This window comes from Rhinolophus sinicus, linkage group LG05, assembly GCF_036562045.2.
Source record: "Rhinolophus sinicus isolate RSC01 linkage group LG05, ASM3656204v1, whole genome shotgun sequence".
Lineage (NCBI taxonomy): Eukaryota > Metazoa > Chordata > Mammalia > Chiroptera > Rhinolophidae > Rhinolophus > Rhinolophus sinicus.
In genome coordinates, this window is record NC_133755.1 from 88,778,027 (window position 1) to 88,792,538 (window position 14,512).

Genomic DNA, 14,512 nt, shown 5'->3' on the forward strand with positions numbered 1-14,512 from the left:
TCATGACATCGGTCTGATTGATTAAGTGATTGGCCATTGGTGATTGAACTCAGCCTCTAGCTCGGCTCCCTAGAGGTCAGGGCGTGAGGCTGAAAGTTGCAACCTTCTAATCATGGCTGGTCTTTTTCGTGACGATCCCTCATCCCGAAGCTCTCTAGGACTCCTCAGCCAAGAGTCATCTCATTGGCACCCAAGAACAGTCTCACTCAGGAGATTTCAAAGGTTTTAGGAGCTCTGTGTCAGGAACTGGGGACAAAGACCAAATTTTTTTTATTATATCACAGGTCTCTGACCACAGATCCATTTATAACAAAAGTACCATAAAAGTTAAAAAATGCTGGCACATTACAGGAGTCCCATTCAGTTATTAACAATTAGTCCAGTCCAATGTCCTATTGAAGATATTTACATGCCTAATAAATTTACAGAAATTGCTCAATGTTTTAGTCAGATGGGAATTTCAAATTAATTATAATGGGAAATCATGGCTAAAATGAAAAAGTCAGAGAAAAGCAATTGTTGGCAAGAATTTAATTACATCTCTCATATATTGCTAGTGGGAGAGTAAATTGATTCAAATACTTTGAAAAATTCTTTAGCCATACATGCTAAAGCCAAACATTCACTCGCCCTATGACCGAACATTTCTACTCCTACTTATATACCTAATGGACATGCGTGCATGTGTGTGCCAGAATATATGAAAAAATCGTTCATGGCAGCATGATTTGTGAAATCTGGGCATAACACAAAAGCCCATGAACGTGAGAGGACAGAAGCATGGTCCTGTTCATATAACGGACCCCCGTAGCTGTGGGAATGAATAATCTACAACAAAACACGGCCTTAGGGGTGAGACCCGGAGACATAATGTTGAGTGAGAGGCAGATACCGAGGGGTTTCCCTGTAATATTCCATTCTACCGACACCTGACAGGACTTCTCTGCTGTTAAAAATCAAGCTAAGAGCTACTTGCGGAGAGGTTGGTTTATGACTGAATACGTCTCAAGAGGGTTTCCTGGAGCTGGAAATGTTCCTTGATGTGGGTGTTGCTTATCCCAACGTTCACTTTGGGAAAATCCACTGTACACTTATGATTCGTCCACCTCTTTCTACGGGTGTGTTAACCTAAAAATAAAAAGACTTTCAAAGTGAGAAGCAACAAGCATTTGAGATTTTTTTAAAAAAGAAAAAGAATAGCTATTTGGGAAGCATTGATTCAGACAGAAACGCACAGAATATTCCTGTAAGGAAGCAAAAGGAATGGGTATTTATGAGAAACGGAAGGGGAACAATTACATTAATAGGAGGAAGGCATTTCTACTGGTGCAAATAATAGCATAGTGATGCTAATTCTAAATAACTAAAATTTTCAGTCCAGCAGTCAGAATAACTGCTTTCCTGTTATGTTTGCAAACTGTTCTTTGAGACATAATGTTGCTTTAGGCCCAGTGTAAACGCTGATGAAACACTGGAAAGCAGCACTGATCAGGCAGTAAATTGTCCTTGGCCCTCCATTGTTAGGACGGCTCATTTTCAGGGTGTCCTGCCACTGTCAGTCTCTCATTGCCAAGAAAAGTAATTCCTGGGATGTCATGTCCCACAACGGAGGGAAAGTCTTTTTCTTTGTACTTAGGAACTTTAGCTACATTGTAGCAACAAGAGTGCCAGCACAGAGGATGGCTTTGCTGTCGTGTTCCTTTAAGGGCAGACATCGTCTGTAGTTTCTTGAGGTGGTTTATGTAAAGTCTCACAGGCCTTAGTGAGCATTTCAAAAATGTTGAGCAACTGCTATGAAAGTGGTGTCCTTATAACATCAAGAAAAGCGAAACGGTTTTAGAACAGCAAATATTTTATAATAGCAAATAAAATGTTAAGTTCAATTTGAAGAATAGATTTGAACCAAGAGGCAAAGCCTGAGGGCAGTTAGTTGAAGATTAGAAAACCTGAGGTGTCAGTGGGCACTGTATTTAGTCATTTGGTTTGTGCCTGGATTTTATTTAGTTCTGTCTATTTTCCAGAGGTGTTTTATCCAAGTACAAGAGGTATTAACAACAGAGCAAACCCCACATGCTCTGCTAGGAGCTGGTCAAGAGCAATCCTACTGCCTAATATAACTCACATACGGGGATTTAAAGATTTTTCCTGGTCAGCTTTGTTTCAGTGGTATCCAGAGATTTCCTCCAAGGTTTTCATGTGTTGATAATCATGTATTTTTTTATTTTAATACCTGCCAACCAGCCAACCTACCAACTTTTCTGCCTGCCAACCAGCCAACCAACCAACGCAGTCACGACAGTTACATCAGCAGCCAGTTGGCCAACCGGCTACAGCCAATGGCCAACCACCACAGCTGATGGCCATCCAATCACAGTCCATGGTCATTCACTACCCAAGCCAGCACCCCTCCACGTGAGGCTGAGAGCATGGAAACTACTCTATGGGACTCTGTCCCCACAAACATAGATGGTAGATGGATATATTTTGTATAATTAATAATTATGCAACATCTGTTTACTTTGTTTCTACCTGCTTCCTTAGATTATAATCAGAAATTTGGGCAGCGATTTTACAAAGCAAAGATACAAATTAGAATGAAGTTTTGAAAAGCAATACCTAGAAACAAACCGACCCAGAGACAAGATATTTGGCCCTCAAGAACCCAGCTACAAAGAAAGAAAGAGCAGAAGCATCAACTAGCACATCAGAAGAGGCACTCGGGAGAAGCAGCAGCCCCAGCGGACCATTAGGGTCAGTTGTATGAGTTAGGAACGTGCCAAGGCAAGCAAGCTTTGCCGATGTCACAGTCCCATGGAAGCACTGATGTATTCCAATATTATTCAGTAATTGATGTTCATGGTAAAATTCTTAAAACACACACACACGACTAAAACCAGAAATCACTATATTTTCCTTTACAACCCTTGTTTAAGGGTTAAAAGATAAATTGTTAAAAGATAAATTGAGGCATATTAATTTTAAGAGTTTATTTGAGCAAAACTCAATACTCAGTTCCAACTGGGCAACACCACCCAGGGAAGTGGCTAAGAATGCTTCACCAATAGGATCTCTGGGAGAGACTTTTCTGGAGACAGGTGGATGCAAAGCAAGGAAATTATTGATTGGCTACAGCCTTAAAGCCTAGCTGCCTGTTGTGATTGGTTGTCCTTAGCTTTCGATTTTATATAAACTTGTGTTGCTCTGGTTGCTTCCATAACCTGCGCAGGCATTCAGGCCTCCTCATCCTAATGGCCTCCTGATAAATCAATTTAACACTTTCAATGTGTTAAAGTTCTTTTATTAGAAACAAGACTGAATAAAACATATGCCAGTGAGACGGTTCTCTACCATCAAAGATACCAGCCAGCAAACGAGAGGAGCTAGAAACAGTTTATTCTCACACATCAGGCCATTTATGGCTCTGTTGTTTTACTTGATAACCAGAGGAAAATTAGAGATGAGTCTTCTCAATTGTCATCATTAAGTCCCAAGATGTTTGGAGAACCTTCATCTAGATCTACTAGCAAAAGTGAGTGGAATGTTTCCTTTTCTTTTTTCTTAACATTGTTTGCCTTTGAAGTAGGCTGGGATAAACTGGCATTATGACCACGTATCATGTTTAAACGTTTCATGTTTAATTGAAATAGAGGATATGGCTTTTGAAAAAGCTAGCTATTGGCTGCAGTGATGTTTCTTTAACAAAAAAGTCTATGGTGATTAATTCAACAGTTACTTGGTGTGCTGTGAAAGGCCAGGAAATGGGACTTGAAATATGCAAAGATTTGATAGAGCTCTTTAAGGAAATTATGGAGTAAGTATGCTCTGTGACGCAATGTACATTCTCTGCGAGCCTGAGTGTCAAAACAGAATAGTTTTCATTTTATTTATGATTTCCGTGCTTGGCTTCCATTTCAACAACCTCAGTTAGTGTATTTCTGATTTCTTGTGTGACTAATGGTTTTATCCCAAAGATCACTATGTATAGAAAATAAGAGGAAAGGAAGGCAGTGTTCTTAAAGGAATATTTAAACTACTCCTCCCTACCATACATAAACTCTGTGTAAATTAAAATGGATATGGGGGGAGAGAGGAACATATTATCTTGATTCACGTTTTTCGCCCTAAGGACAGGAGCTCTTTGCTCTTGATAGAGGAAGTCTGAGAGTAAAACTTTCATGAGCAGTTGGTGAGAGAGCGGTTCCCCTTGCAGGATTTTAGGTAGAAATTTTATGTGAAGCTATTCTCTTTGTTTGCTGATGGTGTTTTTCTCAAATTGGAATAAACCTGATATACGATTTGATAAAAAGTTACCTAGTTTATTCATTCTAGTTGTTGGGTCCTCCCCCAATGTAGGAGTCTCACTTTCCTCAGTGTGTTTGGGTTATTCCCATTTATCTTTTATGTGCTCTGGCTTCCTGATTAGACAGATGAAGTATTGTCTGGTCACTGTCTTGGCTTCTAAGTTATACACAATATTTAGCTAATACAATCCCTTATCATTACCCTTATCATTACTTTACATAATAGCTCACAGAGCGTACTTTGGAAACATATATAATGTTTATATATAACAATATTTCCATTTATCTTTTGATGCAGATATGGCGTAAAGCCATAGAGTTTTGGATAGAATGGGGAAGAGGAAAGGTAGAGAGCCTTGCAATTTCTCCAAAGCCATGTCTGTCACAGGGAATTCTCCTATGACCACAGGATAATTGATTGTATGTATGAAGAGAATTCCTAGTCGGTTACTTCATTAAGGGCTCTAGAACCTGGAAAATGTTTTTCAGATTAACATTGACCGTTCAAAAAAGAAATTTTTTTTTTCTTCTGGGTTTGAGATACATCCTTCTGGCTTCTCTCATGAAAAAAACAAAATGTGGGAGACGTCTCAAAAGGGCGGGGTGAGGTGAGCTTCTGTAAATCTCCCCTGGAATTTACAACTATTTGAACAACTATAACTCCGCAAAGGACTCCCTGCAGAGCAGACAGGCAAGACGAAGAGGCCCACTACTGAATTCACCTAAAGGTGGGAGATTCGCGCGAGCGGGGGGAGGAGGGAAGGGAGAAGTGCAGAGACGGAGCCGTGTGGGTGCAGGACGCGACCTAGCTCAGTGCTCCGAGCTCGCTGCATGCCGGAACTACCGCAGCTGCGGGAGACGGAAGAACTCGGACTGCTAGGGCTCCGCTTATGGCCCACAGGGCTGAGGGGGCAGCATATAACACGGCTGAACCCAACACTCATGGCAGAGACCTCGGAGAAAAGGCTGAGGGAAGAAGACTGAAAACGGTGGTTTAAGCGCTCACTGCCGAGCAGAGCACGGAAGCCTTAGGCACTGAGAATAGTAGAGTTCACCAGATGGAGGGAAGAATCAGTTACATCGAAGATAGAAACCTGGAAATGACATGGATGGAAGAAGAAAGAGACTTGGGACTTAAAAGAAATGAAAGAACTCTACAAGAACTTTCTGACTCCATCAGAAAGAGCAATATAAGAATAATGGGCATACCAGAAGGAGAAGAAAGAGAGAAGGGAACAGAGAATATATTCAAACAAATTTTCGATGACAAATTCCCTAACATGTGGACAGAACTGGACCCTCGAATCCAAGAAGCAAATAGAAGACCTAGTTACCTCAATCCCAACAGGCCTTCTCCAAGGCACATTGTATTGGAGCTGTCTAAAATCAACGACAAAGAAAGAATCCTTAAGGCAGCCAGGGAAAAGAAGACGGTGACCTACAAGGGAAAGCCCATTAGATTATCATCAGATTTTTCAGCAGAAACTCTACAAACCACGAGGCAGTGGAATCAAATATTCAAACTACTGAAAGAGAAATTATGAGACAAGAAAAATATATCCAGCAAAGATATCCTTTACATATGAAGGAGAAATAAAGACTTTTCCAGACATACAGAAGCTGAGGGAATGTTCTAACACACAACCTGCACTACAAGAAATACTGAAGGAGGCTATTCGAGGGGAGAGTAAAGGCCTGAACCGGAATATGGGAATGGAGAAAGTAAGTGTGCTGAAGAAAATGGAATACTCTAAATATCAAACTTTCTTTTACAGAAACTTAAGGTAACCACTCAATAAAATCCAGAACTGAAATATATACTGTAATAAAGGAAGAAACAGAGGGAAAAGTCATAGAATACCATGACACAGAAATAACAGACAACAACAAAAAGCAAAGAAACAATGGAGACACAGCCTTACCAGAAAAGTAAAGATAGAATGACAGGAAATCCTCACATATCGATAATCACCCTAAATGTAAATGGACTGAACTCACCAATAAAAAGGCACAGAGTAGCAGATTGGATCAAAAACTAAACCCAACCATATGCTGCCTCCCAGAGACACATCTCAGCTACAAGAACAAGCATAGACTCAAAGTGAAAGGGTGGAAATTGACACTCCAAGCAAATGGTACCCAGAGAAAATCAGGTGTAGCCATCATGATATCAGATGAAACAGACTTCAGGGTGAAAAAGATAACAAGAGACAAAGGTGGACATTTCATAATGGTAAAGGGGACTATACAACAAGAAGACATGACAGTCATCAACATTTATGCCCCCAATCAGGCAGCACCGAAATATACCAAGCAACTACTACCAGAACTAAAGGGAGAAATTGACCAAAACAGAATTATACTAGGGGACTTAAATACATCATTGACAGCTATGGATAGGTCATCCAAACAGAAAATAAATAGCAAAATAGTAGCCCTAAATGACACATTAGATGAAATGAACATAACTGACATTTATAGAGCACTTCATCATAAAACATCAGACTATACATTCTTTTCTAGTGTACATGGAACATTCTCAAGGATAGACCATATATTGAGACATAAAATCAGCCTCAGCAAATTTAAGAAGGTTGAAATCATATGAAGCATATTCTCTGATCACAAGGCTTGAAATTGGATATCAACTGCAAAAAGAAAGCAGGAAGAAACACAAATACATGGAGATTAAACAACATACTTTTAAAGAACGACTGGGTCAAAGAAGAAATTAGAGGAGAGATCAAAAGATACATAGAAACAAATGACAATGAAAATACATCCTACCAAAAATTTTGGGATGCAGTGAAAGCAGTTTTAAGAGGGAAATTTATATCATTACAGGCCTATCTCAAGAAACATGAAAAATCCCAAAGAAAGAATCCTCAAGGCAGCCAGGGAAGAGAAGACGGTAACCTACAAAGGAAAGCCCATTAGATTATCATCAGATTTTTCAGCAGAAACTCTACAAACCACGAGGGAGTGGAACCAAATATTCAAACTATTGAAAGAGAGAAATTATGAGCCAAGAATAATATATCCAGCAAAGATATCCTTTAGATATGAAAGAGGAATAAAGACCTTTCCAAACATACAGAACCTGAGGGAATTTTCTAGTACACGACCTGCACTACAGAAATACTAAAGGAGGCTATTTGATGAAAATCAACAGGGACAATTTGTGGCAACCAAAACTCAAAAAGGGGGAGAGTAAGGCCTGAACCCGAATACGGGAATGGAGAAAGTAAGCATGCTGAAGAAAATGGAATACTCTAAATATCAAACTTTCTTTTACATAAACTTAAGGGTAACCATGCAAAAAAAATCCAGAACTGAAATATATACTGAAATAAAAGAAGAAACAGAGGGAAACATCATAGAATACCACCACACAGAAATAATAGACAACAACAAAAAGGCAAAGAAACAATGAAGACACAGCCTTACCAGAAAACTAAAGATAGAATGACAGGAAATCCTCACATATCAATAATCACCCTAAATGCAAATGGACTGAACTCACCAATAAAAAGGCACAGAGTAGCAGATTGGATCAAAAAACTAAACCCAACCATATGCTGTCTCCAAGAGCTACATCTCAGCTACAAGGACAAGCATAGACTCAAAGTGAAAGGGTGGAAATTGACACTCCAAGCAAATGGTACCCAGAGAAAATCAGGTGTAGCCATAATGATATCAGATGAAACAGACTTCAAGGTGAAAAAGATAACAAGAGACAAAGATGGACATTTCATAATGGTGAAGGGGACTATACAACAAGAAGACATAATGGTCAGCAATGTTTATGCCCCCAATCAGGGAGCACCGAAATATACCAAACAACTACTAACAGAACTAAAGGGAGAAATTGACCAAAACACAATTATACTAGGGGACTTAAATACATCATTGACAGCTATGGCTAGATCGTCCAAACAGAAAATAAATAATGAAATAGCAGCCCTAAATGACACATTAGATGAAATGGACATAATTGACATATATAGAGCACTTCATCCTAGAACACCAGACTATACATTCTTTTCTAGTGTACATGGAACATTGTCAAGGATAGACCATATATTGGGACATAAAATCAGCCTCAGCAAATTTAAGAAGAATGAAATCATACGAAGCATATTCTCTGATCGCAAGGCTTTGAAATTGGATATCGACTGCAAAAAGAAAGCAGGAAAATCACAAATACATGGAGGTTAAACAACATACTTTTAAAGATCGACTGGGTCAAAGAAGAAATTAGAGGAGAGATCAAAAGATACATAGAAACAAATGACAATGAAAATACATCCTACCAAGATTTTTGGGATGCAGTGAAAGCAGTTTTAAGTGGGAAATTTATATCATTACAGGCCTATCTCAAAAAACAAGAAAAATCACAAATAAATAACCTCATGTTACACCTTAAAGAACTAGAAAAAGAAGAACAAGTGAAACCCAAGGTCAGCAGAAGAAAGGAAGTAACAAAAATCAGAGCAGAACTAAATGAAATAGAGAACAAAAAGACAATAGAAAAAATTAATGTGACGAAGAGCTGGTTCTTTGAAAAGATTAACAAAATTGACAAACCCTTGGCTAGACTCACTAAGATAAAAAGAGAGAAGACACTAATTAACAAAATCAGAAATGAAAATGGGGAAGTTATCACGGACACCACAGAAATACAAAGGATCATCCAAGAATACTATGAAGGACTATATGCCACCAAATTCAATAACCTAGAAGAAATGGACAAGTTCTTAGAAACAAATAGCCATCCTAGGTTGAACCATGAAGAAGTGGAAAATCTAAACAGACCGTTCACCAGTAACGAAATTGAATCAGTCATCCAAAACTTTCCCAAAAGCAAAAGTCCTGGACCAGATGGCTTCACTAGTGAGTTCTACCAAACATTCAAAGAGGATCTAATACCAATCCTGCTCAAACTCTTCCAGAAAATTGAAGAAGAGACAGTACTCCCTAACTCATTTTATGAGGCAAACATTACCCTCATACCAAAACCTGGTAAGGACAACACAAAAAAAGAAAACTACAGACCAATATCTCTGATGAATACAGATGCAAAAATCCTAAACAAAATTCTAGTAAATCGAATACAACAATGCATTAAAAATATTATTCATCATGACCAAGTGGGGTTCATCCCTGGGGCACAAGGATGGTTCAACATCTGCAATTCCATCAATGTCATACATCACATAAACAAAATAAAGGACAATAATCTTATGATTATATCAATTGATGCAGAAAAAGCATTTGACAAGATACAACATCCATTTATGATTAAAACACTTAATAAAATAGCTTAGAAGGAAAATAACTTAACATAATAAAGGCCATATACGACAAACCCTCAGTTAATCTCATAATTAATGGTGAAAAATTGAAGCCCTTTGCTCTACGGAACACGACAGGGCTGTCCCCTATCATCTTTCCTTTTCAACATAGTGTTGGAAGTCCTAACGAGAGCAATCAGGCAAGAGAAAGAAATAAAAGGCATCCAAATTGGGAATGAAGAAGTTAAATTATCACTCTTTGCAGATGACATGATGCTATATATAGAAAACCCTAAAGATTCCACAAAAAAGCTATTAGAAACAATCAACTAGTACAGTAAAGTTGCTGGCTACAAAATCAACGTACAAAAGTCCATTACATTCCTATATACTAACAATGAAATCTCAGAAAAAGAAATACAAAAAACAATTCCTTTTGCAATTGCAGCAAAAAGAATAAAATACCTAGGGATAAACTTAACCAAGGATGTGAAGGACCTATATGATGGAAACTATACGACGTTTTTGAAAGAAATTGAAGAAGACACAGAGAAATGGAAAGACATTCCGTGCTCATGGATTGGAAGACTCAACATAGTTAAAATGGCCATATTACCCAAAGCAATATACAGATTTAATGCAATCCCCATCAAAATCCCAATGGCATTTTTTAAAGAAATAGAACAAAAAATCATCAGATTTGTTTGGAACCACAAAAACCCCGAATAGCCAACGCAATCTTAAGAAAAAAGAACAGTACTGGAGGTATCACACTCCCTGACTTTAGCTTGTACTACAGGGCTACAATAATCAAAACAGCATGGTATTGGCAGAAAAACAGACACATAGACCAATGGAATAGAATTGAGAACACAGAAAAAAAACCACATAAGTATGGACAGATAATTTTTGACAAAAGCTAAAAACATACAATGGAGGAAAGACAGCCTGTTCAGTAAATGGTGCTGGGAGAATTGGATAGCCACGTGCAAAAGAATGAAACTGGACTGCTATCTGTCACCATGTACCAAAATTAATTCAAAATGGATCAAAGACTTAAGCATAAGACCTGACACAATAAACTGCATAGAAGAAAACATAGGTACTAAACTTATGGACCTTGGGTTCAAAGAGCATTTTATCAATTTGACTCCAAAGGCAATGGAAATAAACGCTAAAATAAATGAATGGGACTATATGAAACTTAAAAGCTTCTGCACAGCAAAAGAAACCATCGACAAAATAAAGAGGCAACCAACTGAATGGGAGAAGATTTTTGCAAACAGTGCCTCCGATAAGGGGCTAATATCCAAAATATACAAGGAACTCACGAAACTCAACAACAAAAAAACAAACAACCCAATTGAAAAATGGGCAGAGGACCTGAAGAGACATTTCTCCAAAGAGGACATACAAATGGCAAACAGACATATGAAAAAATGCTCAACATCTCTAGTCATCAGAGAAATGCAAATAAAAACCACAATGAGATATCATCTCACACCATTTGAATGGCTGTCATCAATAACAATAGTCATTTGGGATTCACTGATTCAGGCAGAAGCCCGAATAGTGTTCTGATTAGAAGACAAAGCGATGGGTATTTATGAGAAAGGAAAGGGGAACAATTACATCAATAGAAGGAAGGCATTTCTATTGGTGCAGATAATATAACATAGTCATGATGATTCTAAACAGTGTCCTATACTTTCAGTCCAGGAGTCATAATAACTGCTTCTTGTTATTTTGCAAACAGTTTTTTGCAAGGCACAGGGTTGCTTAGGCCCAGTGCAAAGGTTATTTTGCTCTTTTCTAACAATTCCAAAGATGTGAGGTATAAGACATTCATGGCAGCTCCATCTCCATTCTCAAGGGGCCCTGTTTATAGTATTGTTTACAGATCATAACAATGAAATATTCAACAATGAACTGACCTTCCCCACCTCCCCCCAATATTCCTCTTGGCTGAGAGTCTGGGCTCTCTGTGCCCTAATAAGCCCATCAGATCAAAGTCTTTATTAGTCAGCCTTTCTCACGTAGCCCAGTGTAAACAGCTGACAACACAAGGCAAATCATTTGCAAAGCATGATGGCAAGTCTTGCAAGAGGCAGGGTCTCATGCTGCCATTACAAAGGATGTAGAAAAACTGCTGCAATCACATGAAACTATTAGCAAACTATTGTGACAGAGACAAACTAGTGAATAATCAGAAAAGAAAACAATCAATAAGTACGAAATAGGTACTTTGTAGTCACACAACAGCCTAGCCGATTGTCCCCCCATGTCTTTCCTTAAGGAAAGAAGAGTCTGAGACTGTGCCTTTCTGTGCCTTTCTGGGACTTTGTTCCATTCTTGTGTTTACACATTGTCTATCTGGTCTCCAAAAGATGGTTTGCAGCCAAAGACGGGTAAGATATCTCACGGGAGATACAACCCAAGTCAGGCAGAACCGAGTGGAGACCCCCGACATGATGCCTTAGAAAAATATGGGAAAGGGCCTTGCCTCTCCTTCTCCCTGCCTGGGAAAAGCCACTGCTGGCTCTGGCTTTTCTCTCGCACCTGTTTGTGAGAGAAGTCATGAGAACAATGAAGACCAGTTCTCTCCACTTATCTCAACGGAACTGTTACAATATGAGAGACTTGTCCCTGAAAAGGTACATACCTTAATTAAGACATTGTAGGACCTTGTGCTTTGGCTGTTAACAGACAAAGGGTGATTGAAATAAACATTTTATCTGCTATGATGTATGAGTCTCACAGACTGTGTAAGAGACAATGTTACTTGTATGAGTGTCAATAAAAGCCTCCAGTCCGTCCGATTAGGGGCTCCAGTCCTCTGAGACTGTGAGGCCCCTTGGCCTTCTGAGATTTAACAACATTAAGCTTCTGTTTGTTTCTTTCTTAAAACTTAACCCAAGCCGCCCCTTCTCGCACCCTCACTGCCTCTGTTGCGCGGGACGCGACAGTACTTCAATAAAGAATGGTTTGAGGGTGAGTAAACTGTTACATATTCACACACTGGATTTTGAATGGTTGTCAAACGACTGTAGCAACACACAACAATATGAATGAATCTTAGCAATGTAACAATAAGTGACAAAAAAGTATCAAAAGATGATAAGACAGTTAAAAACAACCATAGATACATATTAAACACACATACACACACATTTTTAGGAACATATATAGATGCAATAAAAGTATAAAATTGTATAAGGAAAGTAAAGAAATGATGACTTTAGGATTCTGGAGGATTACTTTGGGCCGGGGGAGGAAGTGACATGGGTTGGGTGGACCATCCAGTCAGACGTGAATTATTGATAAGATCCTCATTTTATTTTGGGTGGAGGATTGGAGGGACTATTAATATTAAAAATAACTACTATTTGAAAAATAAACAACAGAGAGCCATGCGTGGAGCAATGAAGAATATGCCATGCACCAAGGATTACAGTAAATCTAGTTGTGAGCAGATGAGGCACAATAAGAAATAAAACAAGGGTAATAACAGCATTTACCTCATAAAGTGGCTGTGAGGATGAAATACGTTAATATATTTCAAACATTCAGACCTGTACCCTGGAACACAGAAGCACTGTACTATCTAAGTATTTTTGCTATCATTATTTTTACTGTATGCCCAGGGGCAACTATTATTTATTATGCATATAAAACTACTATTTATTAATCTGTGTTGTAACAGACACCATTAGCTTCCTTCCCAGTACCCATTTCCTCCTTCTTTGCTAACAGAAGTCTGCTTTTGTTCAGGATGGCAATGAACTGAGACACAGGCAAAATATTTACTTTTCCAGTTATTAGCTTGTACCAAGGGTGTCCATGGGACACAGTGCTAGCAAATGACACATAAGCAGAAAACTGCTAGGGGCTCTAGGAAGACTTGCTTTTCCTGATAAAAGAGGATGATGTGGCTGGCACCATCCCTACATCTCCCTTCTTAACTTGCATGTGCTGTGATGCCTAGAGCCTCAGCAGCTATTTTGTTACTATGAGGCAGGAAGACAAAAGAAAATATGCTAAGGATGTCAACACGAAAGAGTCTTTTTGCAGTTTATTGGTTACTCCTAAAGTTGAACATTCTTGTAACGATTGATACATGATTGAAAAATCTATGTCTGACTAAGTTTAAAAATTAGTGTGATAAGTAGAAAACAGAAGTTCAAAGTGATGAGAAAGCATCGAGCATAATTTAATTAACAGGCTTTTTCTCTCAGTTCCTGAAATGGTGCCGTTAATCTTATCATGATGAGTTAATCTTAGATTAACTCAATTACAGTAAGACTTTATATTTACAGTTCCTTCCACAATTTGCCTTGTGATCCCAGCAGAACACGTGCTGCCAGCTCCTCTCAGCTGGATCGCTTGCATTGTTAGGTCGGGGAAGAAAATAACAATGACAGTGAGCACATTATAAGGCTTTACAGCCTAAGGCCCCTGTATCAGTTAGGAGTACATTTGGCTGCAAAGAACAGAAACGCAAACAATGGTAGCCTTTAAACAAAGAAAGATTTACTTTTCTTCTCATAACAGAAAGTCTGGCAGTGGCGGTCTGGCATTTGGGCACTGACCTCTGAGGAGCACGTCTGGGTGGCTGTAAAGAGTTAGGATAGAAAACTGTTTTTTTCACACTTTAAGTATATTTGACTATTTCCCCCCCTCAATACTGTATTATTTCTTGCTTTGTAACAAATTACCTCGAACCTCAAGAGCCTATGATAACACATATTTTTTATGTCATAGCTCCTGGTGGTGGCTGAGCTGAGTGGTTCTGGATCAGGGTGTCTCACGCAGTGGCGTCCAGCGTTGGCTGGGGCTGTGGTCACCTGAATGTTCTGTGGGGGTTGGAGTCAGGGGAGGGGTGGTGGAAGAGACCCTCAGATCCTCCTCCAAGCTCAC